Source organism: Artemia sp. Qi Xiang Cuo, chromosome 5 (assembly GCF_049724085.1).
Source record: "Artemia sp. Qi Xiang Cuo chromosome 5, ASM4972408v1, whole genome shotgun sequence".
NCBI classification, from domain to species: domain Eukaryota; kingdom Metazoa; phylum Arthropoda; class Branchiopoda; order Anostraca; family Artemiidae; genus Artemia; species Artemia sp. Qi Xiang Cuo.
Window position 1 is genome coordinate 7,132,501 of NC_142798.1, and position 13,215 is coordinate 7,145,715.

A 13,215-nucleotide genomic window follows, 5' to 3' on the forward strand; every position below is an offset into this window, starting at 1 on the left:
GGATTTGAGGAAACAAATCGGCATTATCATGTACTTTGAGGGGTTTACTATCATGTCTAAGTCCAAGGCCTCCAATTTCATTGAGATCATGACTGAAAAAAGGAGGGGACTTAGGAGAGTACCTTGGGGTATACCATTGTTGACAGGGAGAGGATTTGAACAATGATTTTGGTATTTGATAACCTACGATCTATTTGTTAAGAAGGAGGCAACCAATTTATCCAGTAAGGGATCAATATCGAACTCGCTGACAAGTTTCTCAATTAAAATATTATGGTTAACAAGGTCAAATGCTTTCTGAAGGTCGATGGAAATTAAATTTAGCCAGGAATTAGGCTTTTCGAGGATTTTCCCGATGTGGTCAATAAGAGAAACGAGGTAGTGTAAAGTAGAGGTGTATTTTAGGTTCCCGAGTTACTTCAAGTCAATAAGAGGTGGATTTTTTCCTTTAGCCAGTCTGCAAAGAATCCTTCTTAAAGTTTCTAGAAAATAGGAGTAAGAGTAATGGGACGAACGCCTTACAAAACCAGGCTTTCTATTTTTCTTCTCCAAAGGGGTTATGAAACCCCTTGAAACCAAAATTCAATTTGGTTCTAATTAGTGTTTTTATAGTTTGGTTAATAAAGGGTTTGTCACTGGAGCGCTTTTCAATTTTTTTTTCTGGGAAACAAATTTAATATTTATCAATTAGCTTTTTGTGGAACGTAGCCATTTTCTCATCAACATTTTTTAAACTAAAAATATCGGACCAATCTTCAGTATTCAGCCACATACCAAAAGAAAGAAGACCAGAATTTTGAAGAGGGCGATAAGCGCCATAAGCTATTTAGAAAGAATGCCTAAAATTTGAGGTGGGGGATAAAAGAATCGAAAGATGATAACTCCTACCTAATGGAGGCAAAGCTGAGGGAAGGCTGTAAAAAATATACATATTTGTTAAAATAACATCAATAGAGGTATTTCCCCGAGTCGTTGGTATTTTAACAAATTGCTTTACTTTAATTGAGGAGCCAAAATAATACATTTTAAGGTCGTTGGCAACGCCAACTAAAAAAAGACCAGTATTGGGGTACTTAGAAATAACGAAATCAGCACTTGTCTGCAATTGATGGATGTATTTACGTTTTGACTCGATATTTTGACTTGGGGAGTAATAGAAAACAGTTATTGCAATAATATTAAATGGACGAGGGAGAACTTTTGGTCTAATACTTAGCCAGAGGATTTTATCTTACTCGGATAAAGTAGGGACTCGAATAACTTTTGGGTAAAGGTTACTTTTAGTAAAGAACAAAACACCGCCACCTTTTTTTTCCGAGTGGGTGGTCTAAAGGATGGAGTTTAATAAACTCTGAATAATTTGTCAGGCGCAGGGACCGTGGGTCACGGGACTGTACTTCAGTAATAGCTATAATATCTATTAGATTTGATTCTGAAAGCCCCTCAAGTTCGGTAAGCTTTTCAAAATTCAGACTTTCCGCATTAGTAACTACAAGTTTAGGAAAAACAAACCGATTGGGGATTCTCGGCAGGGAGACTTGATGAGATTGAGAATTTCCAGGGTGGGGTTTAAATTTATATTATGATGCTGTGGAGAAGAAGGGTAAGTGAAGGATTTACCTTGGGGATTTGGAGGTGGGGTAACAGGCAAGGATACAGACAAAGCATGATGATGAAGGTGCGACTTGTTTCCAGTTGGCGGGAAGTAAGAACAATTTAGGATTTATTACAAGACCATTATTAAATGCAAAAGGTCTCAGACCCGAGTCACGTTGACAGAGTGGGCACGAGGGAAAAAACGAATAGGTTGGAGGTGGGGTTTCGTGGAGATAGGGTAAGAAGGAGACAAATTGGGAGGACTTTTGATAGGGCGGAAAGAGGGATATGGGAAGGTAAGATGGGAGGTAGGAGAAGGAAGAATGGGTACTGATGTTTCTAAGAGGCTGGGTATAATATTGGAACGAGGATTTTTCTTGTTCAAGAGTTTGGGACGGGAGCTGGCTTAAAGGAGGAGGGGGAGTAGGTAATCGAAGATGGTTTGTTGATTGTTGAGCTGTGTTTGACGAACTTGGGTGGGAGATTTTTGCTTGGGTGCGGTGTACTAAAAAAGGACGGCCAAAGGGGAAGGAGTGACTCTAACAATTTATATCTTTCACAAATTGGTGAAATTTTCTTCCTGGGGGTAGATAAAAAGAAGGAGGAACCTCATCGTGAGCTTTAGTGCAACCATAGCAACGACCACTAGAAAAAATGGTGCAGATATTATTCAGATACTTGACGAGGGCATGGGACCGATGGGGCGACGAGGACGTAGCCTGGCCCACGGCCAGGATAGCTTTTCTGTTTTTTGACAAATTTAAATTCTTAAGGGTGATCGATGACCTAGAAGCATGGGCCAAATTACAAGCACTGTCGACACAAGATAAACCTGCACATATATTACGATGAACGAAAGAGCAGTTACTATTTTTGCAACATCCTGAGATAAAATGCCTACAAACACGTAAATACTGACAACGATTCTTTTTCCTACAAAAAACCCTCTCGAAAAACCTGCGTATAATAATACGTTCTTTATTAGTTAAGGACTTGCGCATAACTTTTTGTTGAACTATTTTTTCGAAAACAATTAGCAGTTCATCTTTAGTGGGTTGACGGTCACGAGACTTATTCTCGTCAGTTACACTTACGTCAGCTAATTTAAAACTTTCCTGAACCTCATCATCGAAGATCATTCTCACACTGCATGCACTTTTTACGTCACTAAATGTGTTACAAATCTGAATGCCGGGGCTTATATTTAATTATTCATTTCAGAGCTAAAGGGCGACGAGCATAATTTCGCGGGTGGCACGGGAGAAAGGATTCGGAACTGATTTAACTGAATCATTAGGGTGTCAATAGTTGCTGTTTTTTCGTCAGCTAAGTTCTGGAGGTTACGTATATCAGATTGGAGTGATTTGTGGGCATTTCGAAGTAGTAAGAGTTCATTCTAACTAGCTGAGAGTTGATGCTCAAGGACGGAATATGTTTTGACTTGACTTGACTTGCTTTATTTACTACTAATTACAAAATAAACTATATACAAGCAACCGCCCGGAGAAGGCTCAAAAAGCCTGATGAAAGACGGCTTCAATCATATAATTCACAACCTCTAAAAATTATAATTATAAAAAAAAAAAAAAAAGACAAAAAAAAAAAAACTTGAACACTCTCTCTTAAAAAAAACAATAATACAAAAAACTATTAACAAAAGAAAAAAAAAACATTAATGATGACAATAATAATAATTTACCTCCCCTCTCCAATTAATTTTTTTTTTATTTTTACTTTAAACGACCCAATGTGTTCAGCTTCCCGAACGCCAACTGGGATATCATTCCAAATAGCCGGAGCCAAATACCGAATTCCGAAACCTGCACGTGTGGTGTCTCGATACTCAACACTAAAATTTTCCGCCTCTCTAGTCGCATACCTGTGGAGTGAACTATTTACGTGAAAATAATTTGTAAAAACTGGAGGACATACATCATTCCAACATCTATAGGCAAAAATAGCAGCTTGGTAATCGCCAATCTGACCAATGTTAAGCACTCTTAATTTTTTTAAACATGACGCTGTATCATTCACATTTTCTATATAATTCCCAAGAAGACGTACTTTTTTGTTTTTTAAAATCTGCACTATTTTGAAATTTGCATAAAATTTGCTAGACCAAATGACACAATCATAAGAAATATAAAGCGTAACAATACTATAATACAATAATAAAAGAACCGACAATGGTGAAAAATGCTTCAAACGACGCAAAATTCCCAGACCTTTAGCAACTTTAGCTGCAACAAGATCACTATGGTGCTTCCAAGACAAATTACATTCAAGCTGGAAGCCAAAATAACACACCTCGTACACCTGTGACAAAGGCTTACCATTAAAAAATATCTCTCCATCAACACTCGGAGGCTTACCAACTCTCCTAAAAATCATAAAATTAGTTTTTTTAACATTTACTGACAAAAGGCTTAAACTCGTAAATACATAAAATGACTTTAAAACCCTATTTACTTTCAACAATAGATCATCAATCATTCGACTAGACATAGTTAAAGCAGTATCATCCGCGAAAGTCGTGATAAAACACTCCGGTAAGTAAAAACGCATTGAATCAACATACACAAGGTACAAAAGTGGTCCCAAGACAGATCCCTGAGGTACACCAAACTTCACTTGATAGGCAGAAGAAAATGCATCATTTAAAACAAATTGAATAGATCTTCCACTTAAAAAACTATCAAACCATTTCAGATAATTACCACGAACTCCAAGGGACTGTAGACGTTGGAGTAAAATTTTAAAATCCACTGTATCAAACGCCTTTCTAAAATCAAGAAAAACAGTCAAAGGGATTTCACCACGTTCAAAGCATCTATTTACAATATCACAGAGAGAATGCACGGCGTCCAACGTCGAGTGACCTTTCCTAAAGCCGAACTGAGTTTCACTTAACATCCCTGTTTTCGTAAGGTAATCATACAGCCTGTTATGTACAATTTTTTCAAATATTTTTGAAAACAGGGGAAGGATTGATATAGGTCTATAATTTTCGATATCTAGTTTAGACCCACCTTTATGGAGAGGGATAACTTTTGCCCTTTTAAGCGCATCGGGGAATACCCCAGTTTCCAGGGAAAGATTGATTATGTGGACAAGACATGGTATTAAATAACACATCACTGATTTAAAAGCCTTCAAATTAATTCCATCTGTCCCTGCTGAATTCGATTTGATTGTTTTCACAACCTTCAGAATTTCATCTCGAGTACACGGTTGAAATTCAATTTCATTTCTAATTCCTCTTTCATCCAAAAATTCGTCCTCCAAGGAATCATTATTAAAATTCACTAACCCTTCCCCCTGCACATTTTGACCAATACTTGAGAAGAACTCAGCAAATTTATTAGTAATAATCGTTTCATCACTCACTGCTTCTCCTTGAATCAGCAGCGAATTGAGTGGCGCATTTTCCTCTTTCCCAATAGGTCATTTATAAACTTCCAAGTTCCTCTCGCATTATCCTTATTTAAACTCAGTTTGTTAGCAAAATATTCTTTTTTAGCTTTCCTTCTCATTGAGTTCACTTTATTACGTATTATTTTAAACTCTTCCAATTTCTTGACACACCTACTATTTAAATAATCTACATACACTTGATTTCTTAAATGTGACGCTTCAAGAATTTCTGTAGTTATCCAAGGCTTCCTGGGTTGATCCTTATGCGGTTTCACAAATTTAACTGGGCAAGTCTTGTCATAAATTGGCTGTATGATCCCCATCATGCATCAAATGTGTTAGTTAAAGCTGAGATTTCATTAACGTATTCAGGACAATTCGTGCATGGGGTTTTATCCTTACTGCTGGGCCTTGTTACTGTGTTAGTTTGGGGATTAGAAGTCCTTGGTGTGATTATGGGTGTGTTTTTGACAAAGGACCCCTTGTGCAGCAAATTCTTGCATTTCCTGAAATTCTTTTGCCTTTTTTCTTTTTTTCACCATATCTTTTCGGAAGCAATGAGTTGCTATAGCAACTTTGAAGGGGGGCTCTATCAGTTGAGTATTGTAAGGAGTTATTTAAGAATCAAAAAGGGTCAGAGTGTATCAGCCCCCTTTTCACGCCTTTTTAGCTACCCTCCCCCAAAGACATGCGATCAAAATATTTAGATGGTCATTTTCTTCAGCATAGTTCAAAGAAGTGACAAAAACGATGCCTCTGGAGACGACATAAAGTCCTAAAACTGTCGGAGTAACGGCTGTAAGCTACACAATTTCCTCACTATTTAAATAAACGATTTGTTATGAGGAAAGATAATGCATGCTTAGTCCAGGTCTTCAAAGAGACAAAGAATACAGAGGTGAAGCTTTCAGGAAGTGTTGAGGGGAATGTGTTACCAGTTCAAACACAAAATGTGTATGGATGTTAACAAGTGGCGCATCCGATGCATCACAGGAACTGCTTAGAATATTTAGTTGAAACTTTCAAGGCATTTTGAACTAACAACACGCACTATGCGCACACTACTAATACCACATGGGAATGTTGAACTAAGTTATAGAGAACTGTGTGGATGAATGTTCTCAAAAATGTGAATAAGCAATATCATACAGTGTCGATAGCCGCAGTCGCAACAAAGCGTATCAGCAATATCAGAATGTCTCAGGGTATTAAGTTGAAACTTTCAGGGCAAGTTGAAGGGGTGCTGACCTAACAAAAAGGCTAACAAATAGGGTGTTGACCCACAAAAAATGCCCAAGCCATCTCAACCCTTCTCTAATTATAGCCCTAGTAAGCGAGATTGAACCACACTTTTCGTACAGCCTATTTGAAATACGGTCAGTCAGTCGGGTACACAGTTCTGTAGATAGAAGAGTTTTAGCGAAGGTTTTATCCTTGTATGGTATCATAGGCAGCACAATAGCGCTGCCTAAGTAAAGAACGATGTTGCCACAATGTATTATCTTTTTCCTCCATACCTGGGCACTTCGTATCGAAGGAGTTCTCGTAGAACTTCGAAAAGGGCTCATTCGATTGGAAATTAAAGTGGCTAGTGCCATTTTTAACAGTCGAAAGTGATTAGAGGGCAACTAGCCCCCCCCTCCACGCCCATCATTCCCCTAAACACATCCAATCAAAATTTTGAGATAGTCATTTTGTTCAGCGTAGTTGATTTCCAGATAAAAAAAAATTTTTTGAGGAGGATACTCCTTCACAACCCCCGGGGCAAGCGTTTTAAGTTATGCCCTGAGGGCATATAAGAACGATGTTGGCACAATGTATCATTTATTATTTTTTTTCTTTAGATCAGGGCACTTCACAACCCTCGGGGCAAGGGTTTTAAGCTATGCCCTGGGGGCATATAAGGTTTTTACAGAAGGCATTGTCGTAGAAACTTCAAAAAAGGCTCATTCGATAGAAAATTGAAAGGGCTCCTGCCCTTTTTAATAGTCGAAAGTGATTGGAGGGCAACTAGCCCCCCCCCCCACGCCCATCATTCCCCCAAAAACATCCAATCAAAATTTTGAGATAGCCATTTTGTTTTAGCGTAGTTGATTTCCAAATAGAAAATATGTTTTTGAGAAGGACACTCCTTCACAACCCTCGGGGCAAGGGTTTTAAGTTATGCCCTGAGGGCATATAAGAACGATGTTGGCACAATGTATCATTTATTATTTATTTTCTTTAGAGCAGGGCATTTTGTAACAAAGAAATTGTCGTAGAAACTTCGAAAATGGCTCATTCGATTGGAAATTTGAGTGGCTTGTGCCCTTTTTAATTGTCGAAAATGATTGGAAGGTAGCTAACACCCCTTCCACGCCCACCATTTCCCGAAACATATCCAATCAAAATTTAGAGATAGCCATTTTGTTCAGCGTAGTTGATTTCCAGATAGAAATTATGTTTTTGAGGAGGACCCTCCCCCACAGCCTTCAGGGCAAGATTTGTAAGTTATGCCCTGGGGGCAAATAAGGTTTTTATAGAAGGCGTTGTCGTAGAAGGCGTTGTCGTAGAAACTTCAAAAAAGGCTCATTCGATTTGAAATCCAAAGGACTAGTGCCCTTTTTAATAGTCGAAAGTGACTGGAGGGCAAATAACCCCCCTCTCAAACCCACTTTTTCCCCTAACACATCCAATCAAAATTTTGAGATAGCCATTTTATTCAACGTAGTTGAAAGTTTGGTAAATTATGTCTTTAAAGGTAACAACCAATCCCCCCAACAACCCTCAGGGCAATGGTTTTAAGTTATGCCCCGGGGGCATTTAAGGTTTTTATAGAAGGCGATGTTGTAAAAACATCAAAAAGGGCTCATTCAATTGAAAATTGAAAGGGCTAGTGCCCTTTTAATAATCGAAAGAGATTGAAGGGCAACTAACCCCCCTCTCACGCCCACCATTTCCCCAAACACATCCAGTCAAAATTTTGAGATATCCATTTTGTTCAACGTAGTCAAAAGTTCTGGAAATTAGGTCTTTTAGGGTGATAACCCCATCAGAGCCCTCAGTGCAAGGGTTGAAGTTTTGCCATCAAGGGAAAAACAGTATATAGGGAAAGTTGTTGTAAAAATTTCAAAAAGGGCTTAATTGATTGGAAATTGAAATTGCCCTTTTTAATGCTCGAAAGTGAGCGGAGAGTAATTAACCCCCCTCTCACGCCCACCATTTCCACAAACGGCTGATAAAAAGGTTTTTCTCAGTTAAAAAAGGTTAGGAAAAATAGGAAGATAAGTATGAAAACCAAGATTAAAATATTGGGAGCTACAGTGAAAACCGTGGTCAAATATGGTTCCGAAGAATGGGTGCTGCGAAAAGCGGATGATGATTTGCTAGATGTTTTCCAGAAAAATTGCCTACAGTAGAATTACGTTTTCAACAGTAAAAAAAACAAAACCGAATAGACACTGGGGAAATGACTATAAATAACTTAAATTTGTAATGGTTTAAACATGTGTTGTATATTGGTACGGGAGGGCCTGGAACTATCAGGGAGTATTGAGGGGGATGATAAACTAAACCAAAAGACACCATATGCATCCAGGTTGTCAAAAGGATGTATCTGCATTATAAAAAGAAAATCGTAAAAATATACTGAATAAGTGTCTTTTTACGAGATATTTACTGTAATCATACAATTATGCTTCCAATTCTTCTAGAAACAGTGGCTGATGATGAGAGAAAGTCTGTTATTTGCAAACTGGTTGGTTATTGCCCTGAAAACAACATGTGCTTAATGGATGGTGATTCAGGTGAGGGACTGTAATCTATGTAAACTTGTTTTCAATATCATGGTTATAGCAATAAATGCAACTTCCCCTGCATTCAACAAATTATTTGGTATAACTTATTGAATAAGTGTAATGATTGCGCTCCATTTAATGCAGTTTGAATTTCAAAATGAATTTCTTAGATCTTGCTTACCCATAGAACCTTTGAAACTGACAAACAATATTGTTACCTCATGCTAATTAATAAATATTCCAAAAATTTGGTGAATTGGTGAATTCCCTTATTACACAGTTAGATTGTAACTATTTGGGCCCAAATTTGTCCAAAACTGAATTAATGATATTTGGGCACTCAAAAGAGGCACTGGATATTGTTGATTTTTGTTGGCAAAATAGGATAAACAGGATTAAGGCATTTTTGTATGTTGGGATAATTAATGAGATGTTGTTGCAAATTTGGTCCAAAACATAAATGCAGGCCAACATTGTGATACTTAAGTAGAAAAACCATACAAATTACAAATATTCCTTTTATCAGCCAAAACATCCTAATTAATAAATATTCCAAAAAATTTCCATCTGCAAAAGGACCATATGCAGCTTATTGGGATCTCAAACAATCTCCATATCTTTCACGTAGGACAATATTTTTTTTTGCATAATTTCTGTTTGTTTGAAGTTTGACTAATTTATTGATCTTTATTTGGTAAATGCTTGTGTTTTGATTTAAGAAAAGAAATAATTGTAACATTCATAGCCTGTTACGACCATTGAGGAAAGAAAATAAATTTTATGCTATAAAACATCATTCATAAAAAATCCATGTTTAGAAGGAACACTGTTGTATTTAATGTTTAGATTCTTATTCCAGTACAATTTTCTGTCTTTAAGGTTCTAAGTAGAAACATGTCCCTGCATTGTTATTGCAGTGTGAAATATGTTCAATGTCATATTTCCTGATTTTTTAGGTGTTTTTTTGGGTGCCTGTCAAAGAAGCTGTTGCAGCTGGAGAAGTTTTTAAAGGAGCACCAATTGTAACGTTGGCTGAAACTACTAATGCAGGAAACAAAACAGAACTACCAAAACCAACACTATCTAATGCCAGTTGTCTAGATGCCCCAGCATTTAACAAAAAATGCAAAAGGCGTTCCAATACTAGAGACAAAACTGAGCCACTAGAACAGACACCATGTAATGCCAGTTATCAAGATACCCCAGCAATGAACAAAGAGTGGGATAAATGTTCCACGTCGATTTTAACACAATTATGCAAAGACGAGGAATGTACTTAATCAAGAATTTTTTGGGAAACTGCATCAAAAACATTAGAAAATTCAATGTATAAATTTTCTTGGGAACAATGCAAAATAAAATTTAATATTTTGAAGGCACAATATAAACAGAAAAAAAGAAAAAAAACAACGAAGTGGAGAGGGAAGAATAAAATGGCAATTTTATGATAGAATGGACGATTTGTTGGCAAAGAAGCCAGAAATTTCCCCTGTTGCTACTGCTTCAAATGAAGTCGGCTTACAAATTGACCAAAATGATTCTGAAAATTCATCTGAATCAGATAACACTTCTGAGCCAGAAGCTAGTCAAAAAAGAAAAACTAAAAAAGGAAAACAGTGTCGGATATATTGCACAAACTTACAGAACAGGCAGAGAGGAGGCACAAGGAACGGTATGAACAGAGGGAGAGGACAATCAAGTTATTACAAGAAATAAGAGATAAAAATGTGCAAAAATAGCTCTATATTTACCAATATCTAAAACATTAAACTTGATTTTCCCCTTTTGCGGTATGATAATTCTTTCAGTGTTACTGCAAATGTAGTGCATATTGAATTAGCACAAAGCCAAATATTTAAGCGATATTTAGTACAAATGATTTAGTGATTTAGTACAAATGTTTACTTGATTTGCCCTTTTGTGGTGGAAGGGTGCTTTTATCATGTTTCTATTCTATTTTGTCAGCGACTTAGGGGGAGGGGATTTTTTCAATACAAATACAAGAGAATATATTTAAGCAATATTTAGTACAAACGATTTAGTGATTTAGTACAAATGTTTACTTGATTTGTCCTTTTGTGGTGGAAGGGTGCTTTTATTATGTTTCTATTCTATTTTGTTCAGTAATCCTACAATAGTACCTAAAATACACCAGGTTGTTAATTGTGTCTGTTACTAATTCTTGTGCTCTTTTGCAATTTTGTACTTTTATACATTTATTTCCATAATGATTTTCCGTTTATATTTCTGTTATGTGCCCAATATTAATCTTACTTTCCAGGAAACTTATGTATCCTAATGTATAGAAGGGAAGGTTGTTGAAATGATTTACTTTTCTTTTATTTATTCAACACAATCATATAGAAGGGAAGGATGCTGAAACTTGGCTTAGACTCAATCTATTTCCAAATAGAGTTTGAGTATCCTGGTTAATAAACAAAATACACTGGAGGACCACCTGATATTTATTCAATACCACATGTGCCCATTACACCCAAATTGAGTCAAAGCTCATGCTGCAAAGGCCCCTTGCCTCCAAACAAGGTCATGTCTCATGCACCTCCACAAGGCAAACCTCTTTCCCCTACCACCAATTTTAGGGCAAAGGTAGACAATTTATATCTCATTAAACCAGAATCCTTCTTGGATTTTTCATTTGTATGATTGGACAACCAAAGTGGTCTCATGACCACTGCCAACATCCCCAATTCCTCCCATCCATAGTCAGCTTTGTAGGATAATGGTTGAACCCTGACCAAAGTGGTCCTATGGCAGGCTCCAATACCCCAATTTACTATGGTTTAGGAAAGCAACTGCCCCCCCCCCCCCGCGGGGGGGGTTTTAGAGGACAACAGTCACACTGTCTGTGTCATTATTTTCTTCCTTTTTTCAGTAGTTTTTTCTCTGTTTTATTTAAGCTTAATAAAATAATTTTGAATAAATTCTGTTTGTTTTAAGTTTAATTTATTGCATAACTAGTTTTACTCATTTTACTCAATTTTGTTCTTTCACTCTTTGAAAAATTTTTGGACATACAATTCAAAAAAATAAAATATAGTCCTTAGATATTCAACTCTGTATTTGTAACAAAGAAATTTTGAAAGGGATTTACACAAAAAATTTTCATGTTTGTTATCATCATTTTGACATAATATTTTGTTTGTATAGATACAGTTGTGAAATAAGGTCCAAAAAATCTATATTTAGGTTACATTTGCTGTTTCTGACAAAATTGGAAAATGCCAGTCACTAAATTTGCTTGTCTGCTGTCATGGAAGTGAATCAGTTTCAAAATATTTTTTGTATATTTTAAAATATAACATTTCAAGTGGACAATTAAATTTAAACCAAATCTTTTTTTGATGAATCTAAAGTGTGGAAAATAAATGAAAGTGATTTGCAATGTAAGTTTTACATCAGGGAGTAGAAGGGGATTTCCTGGCAAGATTTGGAAAATGGTAAAAAAATTAACTGAAAATAAGGAGCAACATTAAAACTTAAATCAAACGGAAATTACTCTGTATTTGAGGGGTGCCCGTTCCTCAACCACTGCTCTTTATGCCAAAGTTTGAATTTTGTTGCAATTCTTTGAGAAAGACTGTTCAAACACAAGAGCTGTTGAATTTGATTGGGAAGTATTAAAAAACATAAAAACATCAAGAATTAACCATACAGAACAAGAGTTGAGGAAGGGGAGGCCCATTTCTCATCTGGAATAATTTCTTTTTGTTTTAAGTTTTAAATTTGTTCCTTACTTTCAGTTGGAAAAACTGGTTCTGTTTTCTTTATCATGATAAAGATCTACTCCTCTGTTATGTTTGTCAAATAGCATTTATGATTTTCTACTTTTTCCTAGGAGATTTACAAAAGCACTGTAATAACTTTTACCAAAAAGTCAACAATGACACTTGCCTTTGTTGAAACTTTCCTTTTGTCCTAAATATAGCATTTCTATGAGCCAAATATTGGCAGTTCAATTCTGTCACTTCATTACAATAAATAATGTAGTCAGGTGAATATTTGGTACATGCTATTTAAAATTTCATTACTTGTGAGGCTTAATTTTCTTTTTCTTGAACATTTGCAAGAAAAATAGCAGTAACCCTGTCACTTTTGCTGCGGAATTTTTCCTTTTTGTCCCAATGTATAGCATTTCAATGGCAGTTCAATTCCGTTATTTCATTACAACAAATAAAATGCAGCCAAGTGAATGTTTGGTACATGGTATTTAGCATGAGACAAGACAAAGACAAAGACAAGTGACAGAATAGATAGGAAATATAAAATTTGAGCTATATATTTGCACGTTATGGGGGGTGGTTAAGTATTTTGACAGCGTGAAATTAAAAAACAATTGGATTTACATAAATTGTTTTTCATTGTTTCTTATAATCACAGACATAAATGTACACTTGCCCAAATAAAACGT